Source organism: Crocodylus siamensis, chromosome 5 (assembly GCF_052110815.1).
Source record: "Crocodylus siamensis isolate JL-2025a chromosome 5, ASM5211081v1, whole genome shotgun sequence".
Lineage (NCBI taxonomy): Eukaryota > Metazoa > Chordata > Crocodylia > Crocodylidae > Crocodylus > Crocodylus siamensis.
In genome coordinates, this window is record NC_143399.1 from 113,594,111 (window position 1) to 113,612,486 (window position 18,376).

Genomic DNA, 18,376 nt, shown 5'->3' on the forward strand with positions numbered 1-18,376 from the left:
AGACTAGGTGTTTTCTTGAGGTCCCTTTCACCCTTGCCTCTCTATGAAAACTTCCATTTTTTGGTTTTTCTGGTTGTGAAGATAACCTTAATTGTACATAAATAGTCTTTTGGCTTTACATCTTCATTTAGTTGTCCTAATGTTGAGTCTTTGTCTGCACAAGGAAGATAATGCACACTAAGCTAGGGTGTGGATTTACAGCACATTCTCTACTTCATGCTAAATTCCTGGGTGGACATTTGTACTTTGTACTAAAGGTGGGGTCCAGAGAAGGGCTTGGGTGACTATGTTCAAAGTTACCATCCAACACCCCCCGTTCCCCGCCCCCTTGCATAATACCTGGAACCACCTAAAACTCATTAGACACCTCAGAACTGAAAGTTTCTTAGCTGTAATTACAGCTAAGAAATTAGGTTTTTTGTGTGTGCACAAAACTTTGTCCTAAGCAGGCAAGTTGCATCTAGATTTAGAAAGGTGGAGAGATGCTGAAGTCCTCTGATTCAAAAAGTGTGCACAGAGCATGCTGAACGCACCCTAACAAGATTTTGCCTTTCACAAAATGAGGCTGTAACTGCTTTCTTTTTAAAATGCGGTCATTAGAGGCACTGGCAGTGATAGTGTTTATGTTGTGGCCTAGTGGTTAGATCCCTTGCCTAGGAAGTTGGGGGAGGGTGGGGGGTTGAATGGATTGGCAGGCTTCTCACAGCTGAGTTCCCTAACCAGTATGCTATGGAGTTATGCTCCTTGCTTCTTCTCCCTTTGTTCCTAAGAATCTTAATTTCTTTCTGAAGAGTGGTACAGCTTTCACAGCCCCTCCATAGCAGAGGCTTTCAGCCTTTTACAAGAAGTGGGCTGGGAAAACCCAGCTCTGGTCCAGTACAGATTGGGTGTCTTCAGCAGTGCATCAGCGGCAAGGGGCTTTTCCTGTGCCCAGCCAGGCAGCTGGGAGACATTGCTGCTTCTCCCTGCTCCCTGCCTGTGGCTTGGGCACAGCTTCCAGTCAGTGCAGAGCTGCAAGATGTGCCCACACTCTTAGCAGGGAAGGGGAGAAAAGTGGCAGTTTGCAAATGCCCTGCCTCGGTGTAGCTTCTTCCCCTGGGCTGGAAGCTGCATCTGTTCTGCAGCTGGAGAGCAGGTAGCTGGGGGAAGCAGTGGTGGCACAGCTGTCTGCCTCTGACTTGTGGCTGAAACCATCTGGCCTGTGCTGGACAGGAGGTGGGAGGGGGCAGGAAGAAGCAGTACTTGTGCAGGCACATCTGGAAGGTACCTGGCCTCAGTGTGGGCATGGGTATGGCACAGGCAAAGCCCTTTAGATCTGCAGGCTGCATCCAGTGGCTCTGCAGGCCATATGTTGTTGACCCCTGGTCTGTAGCATGGTAGAGACCTTTTTTGAGGTAAGTGACGTGGGTTTGAATCCTCTGCGGCTGGGCAGAGAAAGCAGGAGGCTGCAAGAGAGAGGAATAGTGGGGGGAAAAAACTGTAGTCATATCCAGTTTACTCTCCCTTTCAGCATCCACTGTCTGCCATTGTTACACAACGTACTGAGCAAGAGGGATATATGGTCTGACCAAGTAAATAGCAATTTTTATGAGACTCAAACTAGTCTCCTACTTCTTGGGCTAGTGTTTTGACCACTAGGCTATTGGATGATAACATGGGCGATGCTGTCAGCCCCTCTTCCAACCATGCTTTTAAAAGGAAAGCAATAAGTTCTCTTCAGGTCTTCAAAAGAGCAGGTGTAGGTGTTTACCCCCAGGGGCAGATGCTGGGCTCTAGCTCCAGAGAAGAAAATCATATGCCTGTAGTCCTGATTTGGGTACCTGTGTTCTGGAAAGGGTCTCAAAGTTTAGACCCCCATCTATATTTAGCATTTCTTCTTGGATAGGTTGAGGTGGCTGTGGGAAAGAGGCAACTAAGTTTTGCCATGTATTGTAGATGGAGCTTTGAAACCTAACTCTGGGTTTTGCATCTCATTCCAAGGTCCAGATACCTAAAAGGTAGGCATTATGGTGGTACCTTTGGAGTTAGCCCTAAATACACAAAGGCATTTGGTATGCACTGAGGTTGTCTGTAGGGTGAGTTGATGCAAATAATCAGTGTTCTGTAAATCCGCAAGCTACAATCATATAACATATATTACTATAATATACTTATATTATAACTGTTCAACACTTTAAGTTCTGTGAAACAGCTGTTTAATAGTTTCAAATATTTTCAAAATAAGATGGGAATTAATTGTTACTTAGACATTAGGGATAGTTCGTTTTATAAAGTAGAGTGCTGTATTCCTATGATTGTACCAAAATGCTGCTGGTGCTCTGTGTAAAAAAATTGGGGGAAAAAAAAAAAAGTATTGCAGGTCAGAAAACAGAAACTTTTTAGTACTGATTTTATTCATGTAGTATTTAATCAAACATGTCATGTAGTGCTTCATAGCTGGTTAGACTTGATTCAAATACAAGACAACCATATAGGTACAACATTGGGTTTATTTCAGTGTTCAGTATTTATGGCATTTAGCTGGGCACAGTTAAGGAAGAATAACCAAATTTTAAGTAGAAGGATGGAGCAAGGGGAAATGGGAAGTGTTTGGAATTAAAGGTCAGAGATAAAGATTTGAGAAGTTACTATGTCAAATAGGCTTGCTTTTACAAAATGTACTTTTTCCCAGGCCAAAATCTATTTGACAGGTTTTGTAAGGGCAGAAAGTATAGAGGTAGCTTACTTACTGAGTATAATTTTGAAGGGCTTTGTTAGGCATTAAGGCATTGGAGAAATATAAATGTTTAACTAGTTTCTATTATCTGTTTCTTTTGTTTCAAACACAAATATCTTATTTATTTGACTCCAAGACAAGCCCACCTTCCCCCATTTAGCCTGGGGGGAGGAATCCACACATCTTGCGTTGAGTACAAGATCGGGGGAAGTAGGATGTGCAGGCAGGAGATCACAACTCTGTGCTGGCTCTGGCCCACTCTTTCACCACTGCGAGATCCTGGCTCCAGAGCAGCTCCCCGCCCAGCCACGCACCCTGCCCAGCACTACTGGGGTTGATCTCCATGGAAACCCTGGCCCCAATCCATGGAAATCCCCCGCAGCGATTTGGACAGGTGCTGCTGGGAAATGGAGTCTGGCTGCTGGCTGGATCTGTCGTTTTGCCCACCCCTGCCCTAGTGGTTGCCTGCCTCCTCACCTTTTTTCTGCAACCTCTGTCCTCATTCTCCCCCCTTACTGTTCAGCATGACTCTGGCTCCAGCTCCATTTCCTCCTGGGGCATGGGGCATATGGAAGCTTCATCCCTTGCCTGCCCAGTCAGCAGTACTGCAGCTCCAGGATGCTGCTGAGTGGCCAGGCAGGGGCTGTGTTCCATGTGCTCCATGCCCTGGGAGGGAATGGAGCCAAAGCCGTGTCTGATAGTAAGGGGACAGAGGCTATAGGGAGCAGTGGAGGGTATCGGCTTCAGGCAGCAGGACAGAAGTGACACTAAGGCAGGCACAGCAGGGCACGTGGCAAGCTGTGGGGGGTGGGGAGGAGGGGGTTCTCCACCATAGCCTCACCCACTTCTCCCCGAGGCAGCTCCAGAGGACACCAGGCTGCTAGTCTCAGGGAGAAGTGGGCGGGGCTTTGGTGGAGAAGCCCTGGAGAGCTGCATGCGACTCACAAGCTGCAGTTTGGCCCCCATTGTACTAGTGTTCTAGGAGGACTGGATCATTTCAGATGGTGAGACCGAAAGTAGGGCGGGATGGCATTATAGAAACTAACCCTAGAGACTGGTTAAGAGCTCATGACTTTCTGAACCAGTTAGTCTCTAAGGGCGCCTTTACCTGTGCTCCGGCGGGGAAGGGGAGGCACAGTTTAGTTAGAGCAGGTCTCAGGAGCCGCTCTAGTTAAAGTACCTGCAGCATCTCATGTATTCAGCATCCCATGCTTCAAAATGGTCGTGGGGCCACTTTAACTAAAGCTTATTCGAGCTTTAGTTAAATTACCCCTGTCTCCATTTTAAAATGCAGGGATGCTGAATGCACTTGATGTTGAGGCTGCTGGAGTGCACTAATTAAAACGTGTTGGAGCAGGCCTCGGGCATGTGTATAGATGCCCTAAGTTGTGACCCTGCCCTACGTTTTGCCTGACTTCACACTAGCGTGGCATGTGGGATTTTCACTGTGAAAGAGAAGGGTTAATCATCTACTCCAGGGATATGGGAGGAAAAAAGCCTGACAGGAAAACTATTTCAGAATGAGTGCAAAATTAGAAAGGTATGGGGAAGAGACAGATTTTCATAGAGGAACTTGAAGATATTGGCTTAGTTTGGTAAATCTCTTAAGCATATATTTGAAGGTAAAAACATGCAAGTGTTTTGCTGACTCGAGGTATACAAGGGAAATTTATATACTAGATTCTGAGATGAATCCTTTTCTGTAAAGGAACATGAAATATTTGAAGTTGTGAGGATTAGAGCCTAATATTTTCATGGCTGGATAAAATAATCTGTCATACTATATGCAAATCTAAGATGTAGATAAATTGGGGGAAGGGGTCTGGTTAAGAGGTGAAATCATGACTTCAGTGTTTCTGCAAGAAACTAATCGTGGGCTTGCTGTAATTTACCTTACCGTGCCAGCCATTGTAGAGCTGAATTATTATAAATTAGGTTGGATACCAAGGATGCTTTTACATGTGCTCCTAGGATTGGGGGAGGTGCCACTTTAATTAAAGTGCTGCCATATTTCCTGTTTTGGCATCCCCACACTTAAGCACCCCCATAGCTATTTTGAACTAACGTTCATTCAGTGAACGTTAGTTCAAGTGCCCTTGCTGCCATTTTTAAGCATAGGGACACTGATGCACGACGGCTGCTGGAGCGCAGGAATTCCAGCACGTTGGGGCAGCTTCAATACTTTTGTATAGGCGCCACTAGATCTTTAGTGTCAGGAATGACTCAGAACCAGAGGGGAGATTGTTGTGGTTAATCGGGATGTCTGTTTTGAATTAATTGATTTTTAAGAAAGTTCTGTTATGCTAGGGATTTTAGTTGAGGCTATTTGTGCGATAGGTGTGAATATCATCTGCACAGCTGAAGTTCCTTCTTAAATAAGACGGGTTGTGGGTGGGAAAGGAACCCTGAGAGAAGCTTACAGAGAAGTTTAATTGGAGGTGTGTCAGTCAGTTGCTAGTCATAAAACAAACAAAACAAAAAGCCCCCAAATGGCTACTTGGAGATCAAGACATGCATTAAATAGCTTTGGCAACCAAGTAATATGAGCTCTCCACAGTGAACTCCTTGAATGTAGTGTAATGGATGCATGTCAGATAAATTGCTTCCCCCTTTTTTTGTAGTTTTTCCTTGCACAACTGACTAGTATGAGATGCATTAATCTCCTTGTTTTACCATTACATATGCTAAACTTAACTTTTTCCATGTCTCTCAAGCAGACATTTAATTTGTGAATAGCATCAAGTAAGTTTCTACACATTTAATTTATGTGATCAATTTAAATTAAATTTATGTGATCAGTCAGTGAAATACTTCTGAACATTTAGGAAAATGAGGTACCAGTATTTATAGTGAAATTAAATTTAGATACATAGGCTAATTTAATTAATAGGTGTAAGAGTGGGATGAAATGCACCTCCCATTTTTCATTTAAAAATATTTAAAGTATGTTGAATTCATTGCAGTACATCTGGTATTATGCAAGTAAAATGGCATATGTTATTGTTAACAGTCAGTCCTCTGTAAGAGTGTGGATTTTTAAAAAATGTGTACAATAATGGGTTCAAGTAAAGCTGTCCAAAACTCAGAATAAAATTCATCAATTTTTTTTTTATGTTCACATTTTTTGTGTTTACATTACAGTATGCTCTGTTGGTTTGTGCTATATCGATGTACTACTTCTATGCTTTCTCTTCTGGTGTTGCATGGTATACAGAATGATTTTATTATTCCTTTTCAAAACCTGTAATTTTTCCCCTTTTTGATTCCTCTCTCAGAACTACTAGATATAATTTAAAGTGGTGGTTTTCAACCTTCTGGGCCACAGACCCTGGGGGTCTACAGACTGTCTTGGGGTTCTGCAAAAGATAACTATGATCAATTAAAAGTACATGAAATACTCACACTTAGAATTCATTTGAAACTTCCATTTGAACTGTTTTAGGGGTCCACCAGTGAAAAAAGGTTGAAAACCACTGACTTAAAGAAACAAACTTCTTTAAAACAAGCAAATGGTAGATTACTTTCCGTAAACCTGCTTTTCTTTTCCCCCCAAGTCTTAAATGTATCTGTTCTACCAAAACTGACGCACCTTTTCTGGAATCTAGTAGTCTAACTTCAGTTAGGACTGCTTCTGATATTAAGAGGGATGGAATATTGCAAATTCTTAGGGGTGGGATTTTATCATTCTATAAGACCATTTTGTTCTGGTGCTGTAAATATATCTTAGATTTGCCATAAATTTGCCTCTACCCCCACATGAAAGTTTTAGGCTATTGTGTTTCCCTGATGTTGATTATATGGATTAAAATTATTTTTCCATTCTGTTCTTTGTGGTAGCTTTCCCCAGCTGGCTATCCACCAAGTTATACTATAGATTGCTTAGTTGGTGCATGTGACTAGTGTTCTCAGATCAGAAATAAATCCATATTTCTTAAGAATATTATTTCCCCTAACACTTGGAAGAGAGAATTGGTGGCATAACTACTTTTCTTGTTTCTGTTTTAAGACCTGTGTATATTTACTATTAAATTTTGGGTCCACATCCTTCATATTAGATGATTTAAGTACCATAAAATAGTGTTTAAGTTGTATCCTGCAGTTGGACTGTCCAGCATTCCAGCCTGTGGAGTTGGGGATCTTCAGCAGTATGTGCTTTTTTTCTTTCTTTGAAGAAAAACACTTGCTCTTCAGTGTTTCTGTTTCAACACTTGAAACTGTAACTGATGTACTTTTCCCTGCCTCCCTCCTCTGCTGATCTTTGGAGGGCAGGTGGTGATACAATAGACTTGGTTTATGTATGTTTTAGGGATCCCAAATAGCATGTGTTAGACCTTAATGTGTCAGATTTTAGAATTCAGTTTGGCTGTATGACCTCTCTTTTTTGGCTATCTCTACTGTTTGAAGCAAACTTCTAAATCCTTCAGGTCTTTTGGAGTCAAAATGCACTCTGTTTTAAGTATATAGTTCAAACTGTTTTCTACAGTATTTTTTTTTCTATCTAGTTAGAGCACAGTGAAACACTTCCCTTATGTCGCGGTGTGAAATCTTTCAAGACTTTAGGGTTTATTTATAGAGGTTTTTGTACCTGTTCTACACCCATTCACTATATGGATGTTCTTGTTCTGCCTTAAGAGTGTGTTGCCATTCAAAGTCAATTAAGCCACACAACAAAATATGCATGCTTTGGCTACAAGCACATGTCACATTCAGCTGTTTTATCCTTGGGAAAAAATGGAGTCATTCAGACATCCATGTCTATTTTCCTAGGACAAACCCTAAAAAGGATTGTGGGCTAACAGTTTGTCCTGGACATTGTGAAGTGTGTCGTGGTTGTTCTGGGATTGCATCATTTAATCAAAGGCCAAAAAGTGACAGTGTATTCAGCTGCTTGCTAACCCTCATTGGCAGGATGATGTGTGTACATATTGATCCCAGGACTTTTCTGTTCTGGGACAAACATGGGCTCAGCTTGTCCTGGGACAAATGCAGCATCTGTTGCTAGCCTTAGCTCCAAAGAAGAGTGTCCACACTGAGTTAGCATGGAATAGCTATTTCTCTTTAAGTTCTTGTCTTGCACGAGCCTCCTGTGTATGCAAGACCTGATGCTACAAGCAGTTGTCTTCTGAATTATTACATACAATTTGCCAAAAGGATTTGTGTTTGAGGAGTTAAGGGTAATTAACAATGACTATTTAGAATGTGTATGGGAGGCTACCAACTTGGAGTGCTATAGAAAACATACTCTTTGGGCACCCTGAAAGTGTTTCTTCACATGAAGGGGGAAGAATTTGAGAAAAACCTTTAAAGAGCTAATGTTATAAGTAGCATTTTTTTCCACATGTCAGAACAGATCTTAGAATTTTGTTTGCATGTGTAATTCAGCAGATCTGTACATCGGATATTGTGTGAAGTCTTAATGGTGACCTGTAGAGAACATTAACAGAATTGAGCTAAAAGCCTCAAACATATATCTAGTAAATTATTTTAACAATTTTCTTTTATTATAAAAATCTCAGGAAGTTCAAGTGTGGCCTCATGGTTTGACTGTGGATGTTGTAATGATGGGTGCTCTGAAATGGGTAACTTATAGAAAAGAGGTGTTTATCGAAGCACGCTTAATCAAAAATGTTAGTTATTGAAGTTAATGGATGTTAAAAGCTTTAACCAGCCTAACTATAACTTTCCTTTCAGTTTCATTTCTGTTAGCTCTTCCTTTTATATAAAATTTTACAGTCTGAACAAAGTTGAATTTGTAGTTGAAAAAAGCAAGAAAGAAACAGCTTTTTCTGCCTTTTACCAGGGTAAAAGAAGACTAGCTTCTTAATGTTTGTCACTTTTAAGTGAATAGCATATATCTAGATTTTTCTTGTTTAATCTATTTTTTCTACCCTTTAAAGCTAGACCTTACTAAATTCAGGTTATCAGTTCTTCAAATAAGCCATTAAAAGTTTTTCAAGTACAGTATCATTGGTATTATATAATCAAAATATACTTACATGGGTTGTTCACTTCAAGTATTTAAAGACTTGAATTCAAAAGACTTCAAGGATCTCATTAGAATTGGCTTTGTTGTTTGTTAGTGTCTCAACCTGTTTTGGACTTGAGGCACTTTTCATTGGATTTGAGGCACCCCTCCATGACTTTTGTGAATTGAATGGCACCCAATTTCAAAAATTAATTTATATTTTACAGTGCTTATTCCTTTGCAGTAGGGGCAGGGAACAGCTAGGCAGGAAGGAGCCTGCAGTTATCTACTCACACCTCTAATTTCTTCACATCTCGTGTCACCTTTCAGAGGATCTTGTTCTTGTAGCATCCCAGGGTGCCATGGCTGAGAATCACTGTTTTAATATTCAAACATTGCAATATCTTGCAAGTATCAGTTATTTTATTAATGCAGGATCCCACATATTTATATTCTACCTCTGTGGAATATTCCTTTAAAATAGAACATGCCCGTAGCTTTTCTGAAGGAATGGGAGAGAACTGTAAATTGTGGTAGGAAGAAAAGCAACTAGTGAATTCTAGGCACTGATTATATTTGACTTTGAGGCTGCTAATTGAAGCTTTGTCTGCTACTCCATTTGAGTGAAGTCTTCATCTGCATGTGTCCTAGTGATTAAAACAGAACCACATACCTATAGAAATAAAGTAGATGCTCATATTGATGTGGCTGAAACGCACAGTTGTCTTGGCTGTAAAAAGTATTGGAGGCAATCCAAATTTTCTAAAGTTTAATGGAATTGAATACCTTGTGTTGTAGAATTGCATTACTCCGGGCCTTATTACACATTTCTTTTAGGTGGCTCCTGGAACTCTTAACACCTGGATTGTCTATACATTAACAACTGAAACTATTTTTAAGCACACTTCAGGCAGCTTAAACCTGCCCTGGAGTGGCCTAACTTTATCTCTGATCCTTTTATCCAGCTTGTGTCCCATTAATGTGTGCCCATTCTCCATAGATGAACTGTATAGATTGCAGTCCTCTAGCATCCCAGGATAGTGTCCTTTTCTCCACCCTCCTGTTCTGTGTGGACAAACTCTTTACCACCTGAACTCTACTGCCTAGGGGGTGGTTCTGGCACCAAGCCAACTCCCGCTCCTAGCCCTGGGGGGGTGGGACCTTCTCATCCCCAAGGGGTGCAACCTTGTGTGAACAGCCTGCAAAGCACATGCCAGCTAACTAGGTCACAGAGCATGGGTGGATCCAGGAATGGGGTCTAAGGGGAGTGGGAAGCAAGTTGGAAGGCTTTCCCTCATGCTTCCCATGGTTGTTGGAAGGTGGGAGTGCTGATCAGCACCCTCCATACCCCAATCCCAATTTATTAGATTTCTTTAAATTATGTCCTCTTTATTTCTGTTTAGATGTTTTTTCTTTTTTACTAACTTTTTTATCTTTCAGTTGGTGACTTCCTTCATTTTTCTTCCTCCCACCCCTATTTCATTATTCCCCCCCACCCCATTAACTCTCTGTCTCAGCTTCATGTTCTTCCCCTCCCCCCCTCCAAAAAACCCCCAAAAACCTCTCCCACACTGCCAGGTGGAATAGGGATAGACACCTATCCTTGCTTACCAGCCCTGTGGTGGCAACTCACAGCTGTAGCTCCTAGTTGGATCACTGCTTGCCATCCCTATAGTAGGAGGGCACAGCTGTGCAGGTGGGTTTTTAGTCGGAAGGTTTTTAGTCTTAAGGGAGGTGTGGACAAAACGCGGCCTGTGGCCTCAATCTGGCTCACTAAGAGATTTTGTCCAGCCCACAGCAGGCCTCTTGGGCCTACCAGGCACGGGGACAGCCTGAGGTGTGGCATGTGCACCTGGTTCCACTGCCCCTAGGTGCACAGTGGGGCTGGGATGGTGCAGCGGCACCTGATAGCCTCCACTGCCAGCCCGAACCCTGCTGCCTGGGCACCCTGGCCCATCTGGCCCACATACGGCCAGGGGTGCCAGATGGAGCAGACAGGCAGGGTCTCCATGGAGACCCCCAGATTGCTTAGCAATGATAGTGCAGGGCTTGGGGCTTGCCTGGGGCACAGCTGCAATCTGCTCCCTATATGCCCTTGCCTGTGAAACTGGCTCCACTTGCCAGGTTACCTGGGGAGGGGATGTGGCTCTGCCACAGTCTTGGCCTGAGCCCTGTGCTGTCACCACTTCGTGATCCCTGGCTTAGGCTTCTCTGCTCCTGGATCCTGCTTCCAACCCACCTGCACCCCCATCCCATCTTCCTGGCCACCTAAGGAGTTTTGGTGAGCTTGGGGGGAAGGTGGCAGGTGATGCTGGGGGAGGGGCAGGGGGTGCTGGCCTGGTCCAGGACCGCTCACCAAAATTCCCTAAGTGGTCCTCTGGTCCAAATAATTACCCACCCCTGCCTTAAGGTCCCCGCTTCCCAGTTTGACCTAGCAATAACAGTGATCAGTGTTTGAGCAGCTCAAAGTGCAACACACAGCAAGACCTTTAGGTATATTTTACTGACTGTTTGTTCAACTAATGTTGGCTTTCAGCTGAATGAGGTTAAAGTGTCTGTTTTGGGTTGTGTTTTAATTTTAATTGTTCAGTCATGCACTAAGGCTTTTCTGAAATGTATCAGCACTTAAATGTTAAATTTAGGACTGTACTGCTCAAAATAATACTTTTATCATATTTTTTCACTTCGGAGAAAAGCAGTGAAACTGTGGATATAAAAGAACTTCGGAAAGATTTTACCATGTAGAATTCGATTAGCAAACTTAAAAATTTGGATGTCTGGGTATCCCAACGCCTCAAGTTATAGGAATAGGACTTGATAATTTAAACAGAGGAGATCTTGTAGCTAGGCCATGAAATGATGCAACATTTCTATGAAAAATGAACATTTCTGTGTGTTTGTAAAGAGGTATCTTAAAGCATATGCTTCTTCTTAAGGTGTTTTTTTTTTTTTTGGTTTCAGACTGTGCAATTTGAAAGGTATGGGTTGGGGTTTATCTCTTGAAATTTCATCTGTTGCACAGAAGTAATGGAAGTTTTTTTTTCCTTGAATATAGGAAAGGATGAGGGAAATTCTTATTAAGTGCCTTCATTGACGAGCCAAATATGCTACTCAGTCTGATGTGGAAAATCCAGATGCAATGCAGTGGTGGAAAAACCCACTCTTTTTCTTTCCCCTTCTCAATGAGGGAACTGAAATGCATTTGCTTTCTTAATAAGGTTCTCATTGTAGATTTTGTTCATTGACTTCATGTGAGATCATCAGCCTTTTGATGGTGACTGGTGCCTGAAGCTATAAGAGTGACAATTAAAAAAAAAAAATTTTTTTTTTTTAATTAAGCTTTAAAGGCTATGTTCAAAACTGCATTTTACCCTCTTCTGTTTCTTTATGATGACTGTGGGAGATTTGAATGTCTTTATATTCTTCTGCATCCATTTTTTTTCTGTATGAACATTCAGTTTACGATTATTAAATGCAGTGATGTCTTGGAAGAGTAAACGCAAGATATTAAAGCTGTTCTCGTTCTTAAGGTGACAATAGTATGCACTTAAATGAAATGAAATTATGATGGGGAAAATGGGAAATGAAAGTATTGTGGAAAGAATGTTACTACTACCTAGACCCAAAAAGCACGGTTTAAAAAAAAAACCCCCTCCAGATTAGGTACAAACGGATTGTGACATAGTTTAATGCAGGTCACTGAGCTTACTTAAGCAACTATGAGACTTTTTCATATGCTATAGTAATTTTTCTGAAAAATAAAGATGGTTGGAGACAGAAAGCAGACAAGAATTCAGTGACTCTAAGATTTATAACCAGTTTAATTATTATATTTGTTCATAAAATCATTATAGCCACCAGACATTGCTACGCTGGAAAAGTTTTAAAACTAGACCAAACAAATATCACCCTAATACTCATAATAACTGCAAATTGAACTGGGAGACAATAGAGAACCAAAACCTTGCCCAGGCTAGTCTGGGGAGGGGGAGAATTCTCTCACTACTGTATGATTTCTGGTAGCAGTAATGGGAACACAAATAGAGGTTGAATTGAGGTAGTTGTCAACATTTTTACTTCTTGTCTAGACTTGCTGCAAGTGTGTTTAGAAGGCTCCACAATCATTAGTAATTTTAGTGACTACCGTTGGTTTTAGTTGAATTATATGAGGCTAGTGTACTGTAATAGAAGATGTTTTTGTCAATTACAGACTTAAAAAAATAGTAGACTTCTTTGTAAGATGGGGTAATGATGGCAAAAAGATTACAAGTATAACTTTGTTTTAGAAGTTAGCAGCCTTGGTTTTAGACAGTCCCTCAGAGAAAGAGGAAAGTTGTAAGTAATCCAGTAAGTGTTTGAAAATGAAAGAAACCAGGAAGCCTGACATAACAAGTTTAACAGATAAAGGGATAGAAGAGCAGTGAATTTTAAAACTGACATGGATGTTACATGTGATTTTAAAATGGCTTCCCCATATATGATAGTAGGAAAGTTTGTCAGGTACAATAAAATCAAAGCTGGATAAACATTTTCTGAATGGTGTCAGGATTGACAAACCCAGCATAAAGGAAAACATCCACTATGTCTAACCAGGAGCTGGTATGGAGTGGGATTGGGCAGATCTTCAAGTCCAATTGCTAAAAGCTAACGGGTATCCTCTAACAAGTGGATTAGAGTATAATGTTGCATGAGTTACATTTTTGCATATAACTACACTCCAGGAAAAATCTCCAAACTTGTAAACCAAAGTAAAGAAAGAAAAAGGGTATTGGGAACCTTTTCTATACAGTTTTGGAAGCTTGGAATTATGAAGCTGGAATATACAGGTTATGTCTTGGTTTTATAAAAGCTGATTCTGTTTCCTCCAAAACCCAGCTGAAAGCAAAATTTGCTGCTAGAAGTAGCAGTCTAGAATAAAACATTCTTATTTGTAACTTAAAAATAGTATAAATAGTAGTTCAAAGGTCTGTGTGAAAGGTGATCTGTCCTTTTTAAGAAAGGGAAGCCAGCCTTGTTAAAGGACATAAAGGTCTTTTTATAGTTAGGGGTGCACCGATAAAGATTGTCTTGGCTGATACAGGTAGCTGATTGTTCACCAGGCATATTGGCTGATACCGATCTGATAACTGATTTACAGGAGCACAGCTGGGCAGCATGGAGAGCAGCTCTCTGCAGGTAAGCCTGTGGAAGGGATATTGGGGAAAGAAGAGGTGGGGGGGCAGGTTGAGCCCCCCCATGGTGAGGGAGGGAGTGGGGCAGGGGCTGGAGCCGGGAATGCTGCCCAGGAAGGATGGTGAATAAGACCCCGGGGCTGGTGGGACAGAGCCATGGGTAATTCATCCAGGGGGTCATTGTCCTAGCACTTTAAAAATGGTGGCATGATCAAATGAGCTTTAGTTCAAGCATCACTGCCACAATTTTTAAGCATGAGGATGCTTTTAGGAGTGGAGCCAAGTGGGGCGAGGGCAGATGTGGGCTGCCCACTGTGGGCTTGGGGCTCTCGACCCTGCTGTCTTTGCCCTGGGAGCAGTGTGCTGGCCCTGTATCCTCTGCCCACCTGGCAGTGGGGGACACAACTTGCTGCCCCCACTGCTACTGGATGGGTAGGGGACATGCAGCCAGTGTGCAGCTCCTGGGGCAAAGACAGTAGTGCAGAGAGCCTTGAGCTCGCAGCAGGCAGTCTGCCTCTGCCCCACACATTGGTGGGGTACATACTCCTTCCCCCTGCATTGCCTTCCGTGGGGGGGGGGTGCAGCGGCAGGGTAGCTGCTCCCTCCCTGTCTGTGTCCCCTGGACAAGCTGCCTAGGGCTCTACCCCACTCCCTCCCTCACTGTGGGGGCCCTGATCTCCCCCTTCCCCTCAACAGACCTACCTGCAGGGAGCTGCTCTCCACACTGCCCAGCTGCCTTCCCGGCCATGTGCATGTGCAGCTGCACGCATGCATGCGGCTTCCAGGGGTCCCTTCCAGAAGGCATATTATATTGGTTAACATTTTTGGCTACACTGGCCAAAAAAGGCCAATAGCTGATGATGCTAATTTTTTTCCTTTATTGGTGCCATTGATATGGCACCAATATATCAGTGCATCTCTGCTTCATAATGGTATCTTCTACTGGGAGTTTAAAAACCCCAGAGGGACACTGAGAATGAAAACTGAAGGAAGGGAGAGAGAGAGAGAGAGAGAGAGAGGAAGGAAGGAAGCAAGCAAGCAGTTTCTGTAGTTGCACGTCACAAGAGGAGGCCGGGCTGCTGCACTGGGAATCGGAGCCAGAGGGCCCCTCTGAATGCCTGGGACATGGCAAAAAGACTTTCTTTGTTTTATTGGCTTTTTTATTTGTTTGTTGCCCAAGAATCATGTTGTTTGTGAGGCAGGCTAGGAAACCTAAGTATATGGTGTAGATCCTAGAACCATAGTATTCTAGCTGTTATGAGTTCTGAGCATGAAGAGTCTTTCTGTGTTGCCATATTATTGTGACAGTATAGATGGAGCTAAACAAAAGGCTTCAGATGTGTTGTAGGTTGAAGAAGACCTGTAAAAGGAATGGTTTCCAGTTGATTGTTGCAGGATACAACATAAGTACTGCTCATATAGACTAAAGACTTAATATGCAAGTAGAACATTGTTTTGAATTTCAAGTTTGTGTTAATTTTAATGCATTTTCACTAATAAAGCACATTTCCCTTTACAACTATGGCAGTCTTGTTTTCTCTTCTCAATTACACCTACAGATAATTGAAGCACCACACTCCACCTCAGCATCTGACAGTGTTTTGGAGGGTGAGGGGATCCCTTCCACACTCTGTGACATCAAACTGAGATTAAAAGGTAGGAAAACTCCATAACCACAACTGAAAAATAGCATAGTCTGTGGTTGAAACAAACAGGCCCCCGTTTCAAGCTGAGCTTGGTGTATATTACTGTGAGGGCCAGAGTGGCTGTGCTCAACTTTTATGGTCCTTTGGATTTTAGGATCAGCTCTGACTCGTTCAGTTTCTGTATAAGAGAAATTGCATTCCCTTAACACACAGTCTTTGGATGTGTGATCCCAGTCTCAGAATCTTTTCACTGTTTTCTGCCTCAAGCTGAATACTTGATGCATACAGCAAGGGGGAAGTTTATGGCAGTGCCTCATCATATTAGTTTTGTATAAGCCTTTTTGTATATTGCTGTGGTCTGCTTATTGTTGGATAAACTTGTCCAGTTTTTGAAGTGGAGAGGGCCATAAACCCCCCAAATCATAAGAATGTAGAGAATTTGTCTTGTCAGTTAATATATCTTCCAATTTTTAAATAGTGACCTTTATAAAGATGAATGTGTGTAACAGCACTTTATTTTCAGTTACTAAAGTAAAGTTTAATCTAATAGTTAGAATCTAACAGTCTAATAGTCTGGCATTTTTCAGATTCTTCCTTTTAAAGAAAGCATGTATATCCTTAATATCAAGAGAATGTTGTCTCCCATCTAACTGTTTAGAAGTGGTTTATTATAAGATGGCATGAATAATCCTGTGACATATTTGTTATCCAAACAGTGAATACTTCAAGTTAAGAATATCTATCTTAATCTTCAAGAAATTTCCCACCCTTGCCCTTTTAGTTGGAATGTAGGGAGCAAACGTGTGTGTGTACCTTGCGCCACCATAATTATTTTATGGTGACACAAGTTGCGAGTAAACAGACATCTTGGCTCTGCTGCTCTCCACGTGCCCAGAGCTGTTTCTGTGACCAAAGGTAGTCACTATTTGTGGTGCTTTAAATGGGAGGACATTGCTACCTTATTGCGCACCATCGGAATTCCATGGCTGGCATGCATATCAGGCTGCCATGCCCTGATTCTGCTTGCAGATGTGCACCACAGAAGATTTCCACAGCATGCATCTTGCTGCTGCACCCTGTCCCTATGGGATCCTGCGGGACAGTGGCCCAAATGTCTACGGATGCCAATGAAGTGGATCGACTATGCCAGAACACATCCTGCTCCAAAGACAACATCTGTTTATAGCGAAGCTAAATTGGCAAATGTTAACTTATTGGAAAGATGATTTCTGTTGTTTTTGTTGAAGTGAACGAGCTCTGTGGAGGTCATAATTTTTTTTGTTTTTTTGTTTTTGTTTTTAACCACCTCCTAATTCTTATTTTGCTTTTTCAAAATGTTAATTTTAAAACTTAACCATCTTGCATCCATTACTGTGATTGTAGGTTATCTTGTTACTTTACTTTTCTGTAGCAAATGTATCTTATGCAAAGCATTTCATTTGTATTCCAGCTAATTTAAATGGAGGATTGCAAAGCTGTAACATGCTTCCAGACCTGTATTCTCTTTACCCAGAAAGGAACCATGATAAGATTTGTCTCATGGCCATGGAAAGTGAGGATGGTGGGGGAATCTGGCATCAGTAACTGGTACATTGACGTCCTGGTCTGTGACTGGAGGTCTGGATGCAATACAAATAACATATTTGGGACACGCTTATCTTGGGTCCTTTTCTGATGAATGGAAAAGCACATTACAGTTTAAGTAATCTTGTACCTTGCTTTATGCAGGAAGCAGAAGCAGGACTTCAAATGTAGCTACTTTTTATATATGCATAGAAAGGACAGAATTACTCCTAATATTGCATTATAAATTATGGCCCGTATAAGCATCATTTAAATTGTTGAACTAAACAAAACAGTCACAGTTAAATTGATTCTTCTCCTTTCCAATTTAGAGAGACAATTTGGTTTTACAGGCCACCAGGGAATGTTGGGGAATGGTAGTTGTAACTGTCTTATTGGTTCACTTAGTACCAGGGGGTGACGGACCTTCCTGACAATCATGTAGGCTCACAGAACGCAGCTCTTCTTGGGGAGTGGAAGGAATTTTGACAGAGGAAGGGGTTTCATTGCTATACATCATCAACTTTATACAGCTGTACTTAGTGTAGGAATGGCCTTGCATGTATGGCTCAAAGTTCCCTCAGTGTGAACAGATCTGGCTTAACCATCTTTTCATCCTCACATATCCAGTGAACCCTGGTTTAGGGGGTAGGAAGGGATGTGCTTGGAGTGTTCTTATTACCTCAGTTATTCCTTAGTAGTGCTGTAGTTTGTAGAGTTAATTGCTGTGAAAACATATATTCATGCAGTCCTCAGTTTCTGCATCTTGCTTAGAGTGAAGAGTGATGAATTTTGTTTGGTCTCTTCTTTTCCTGTTGAAATCCAAAGGAGCTAGGATATGAGTAGTGATTCTAAACTGGCTCTTGCTGCCATTGTTTTACAAAACACATCTGGCCTTCTTATATCTCTTACCTTGTTTTGAAATGTATTTAAAGTTAGTTTGTCATTCATAAATCATTAGGGTGAAATGAACAAATGTTTATTTTAATGTCTTCTAGTTAAAGAATCTTTTTTACTCTGGGACTGTTTAACACCGAGTGTCATCACATGCTTTTCTGTAATGATTGGTTTTTTGTTTTTTTTTTTTTTTAGAGAAGATTGAAGAATATCAGCTCAGAAAGCAGTCCTGCAGTGACTCTGTGCTAAATAACTTTCTAAAGAACAATGACTAGGCTATATAAGTGGTGTGTGTATGTATATATATATATGTGTGTGTGTGTGTGTGTGTGTGTGTATCATCAACTTCAACTTGCAGGCATTTAGGTTTTTATATGGGTGGGAGGGAAGTATCTTTTAGAATAATTCATGGTCTTGC

The 18,376-nt window shown here is 41.7% G+C and overlaps 1 protein-coding gene across 4 annotated transcripts in view; it reads left to right on the plus strand.

Annotated features, from left to right (window-relative positions):
* The window catches only part of EZH2 (enhancer of zeste 2 polycomb repressive complex 2 subunit), a 75,280-nt gene that overhangs the window by 3,794 nt on the left and 53,110 nt on the right, over positions 1–18,376 (plus strand). The window contains exon 3 of one of the 4 annotated variants that reach the window (XM_090049970.1): positions 15,412–15,508. The exons of the other annotated variants lie outside the window; for them this stretch is intronic. The gene's annotated coding sequence lies outside the window, so the exon portion shown is untranslated. The remainder of the gene's footprint in view (positions 1–15,411; positions 15,509–18,376) is intronic. 4 annotated transcript variants of the gene reach the window in all.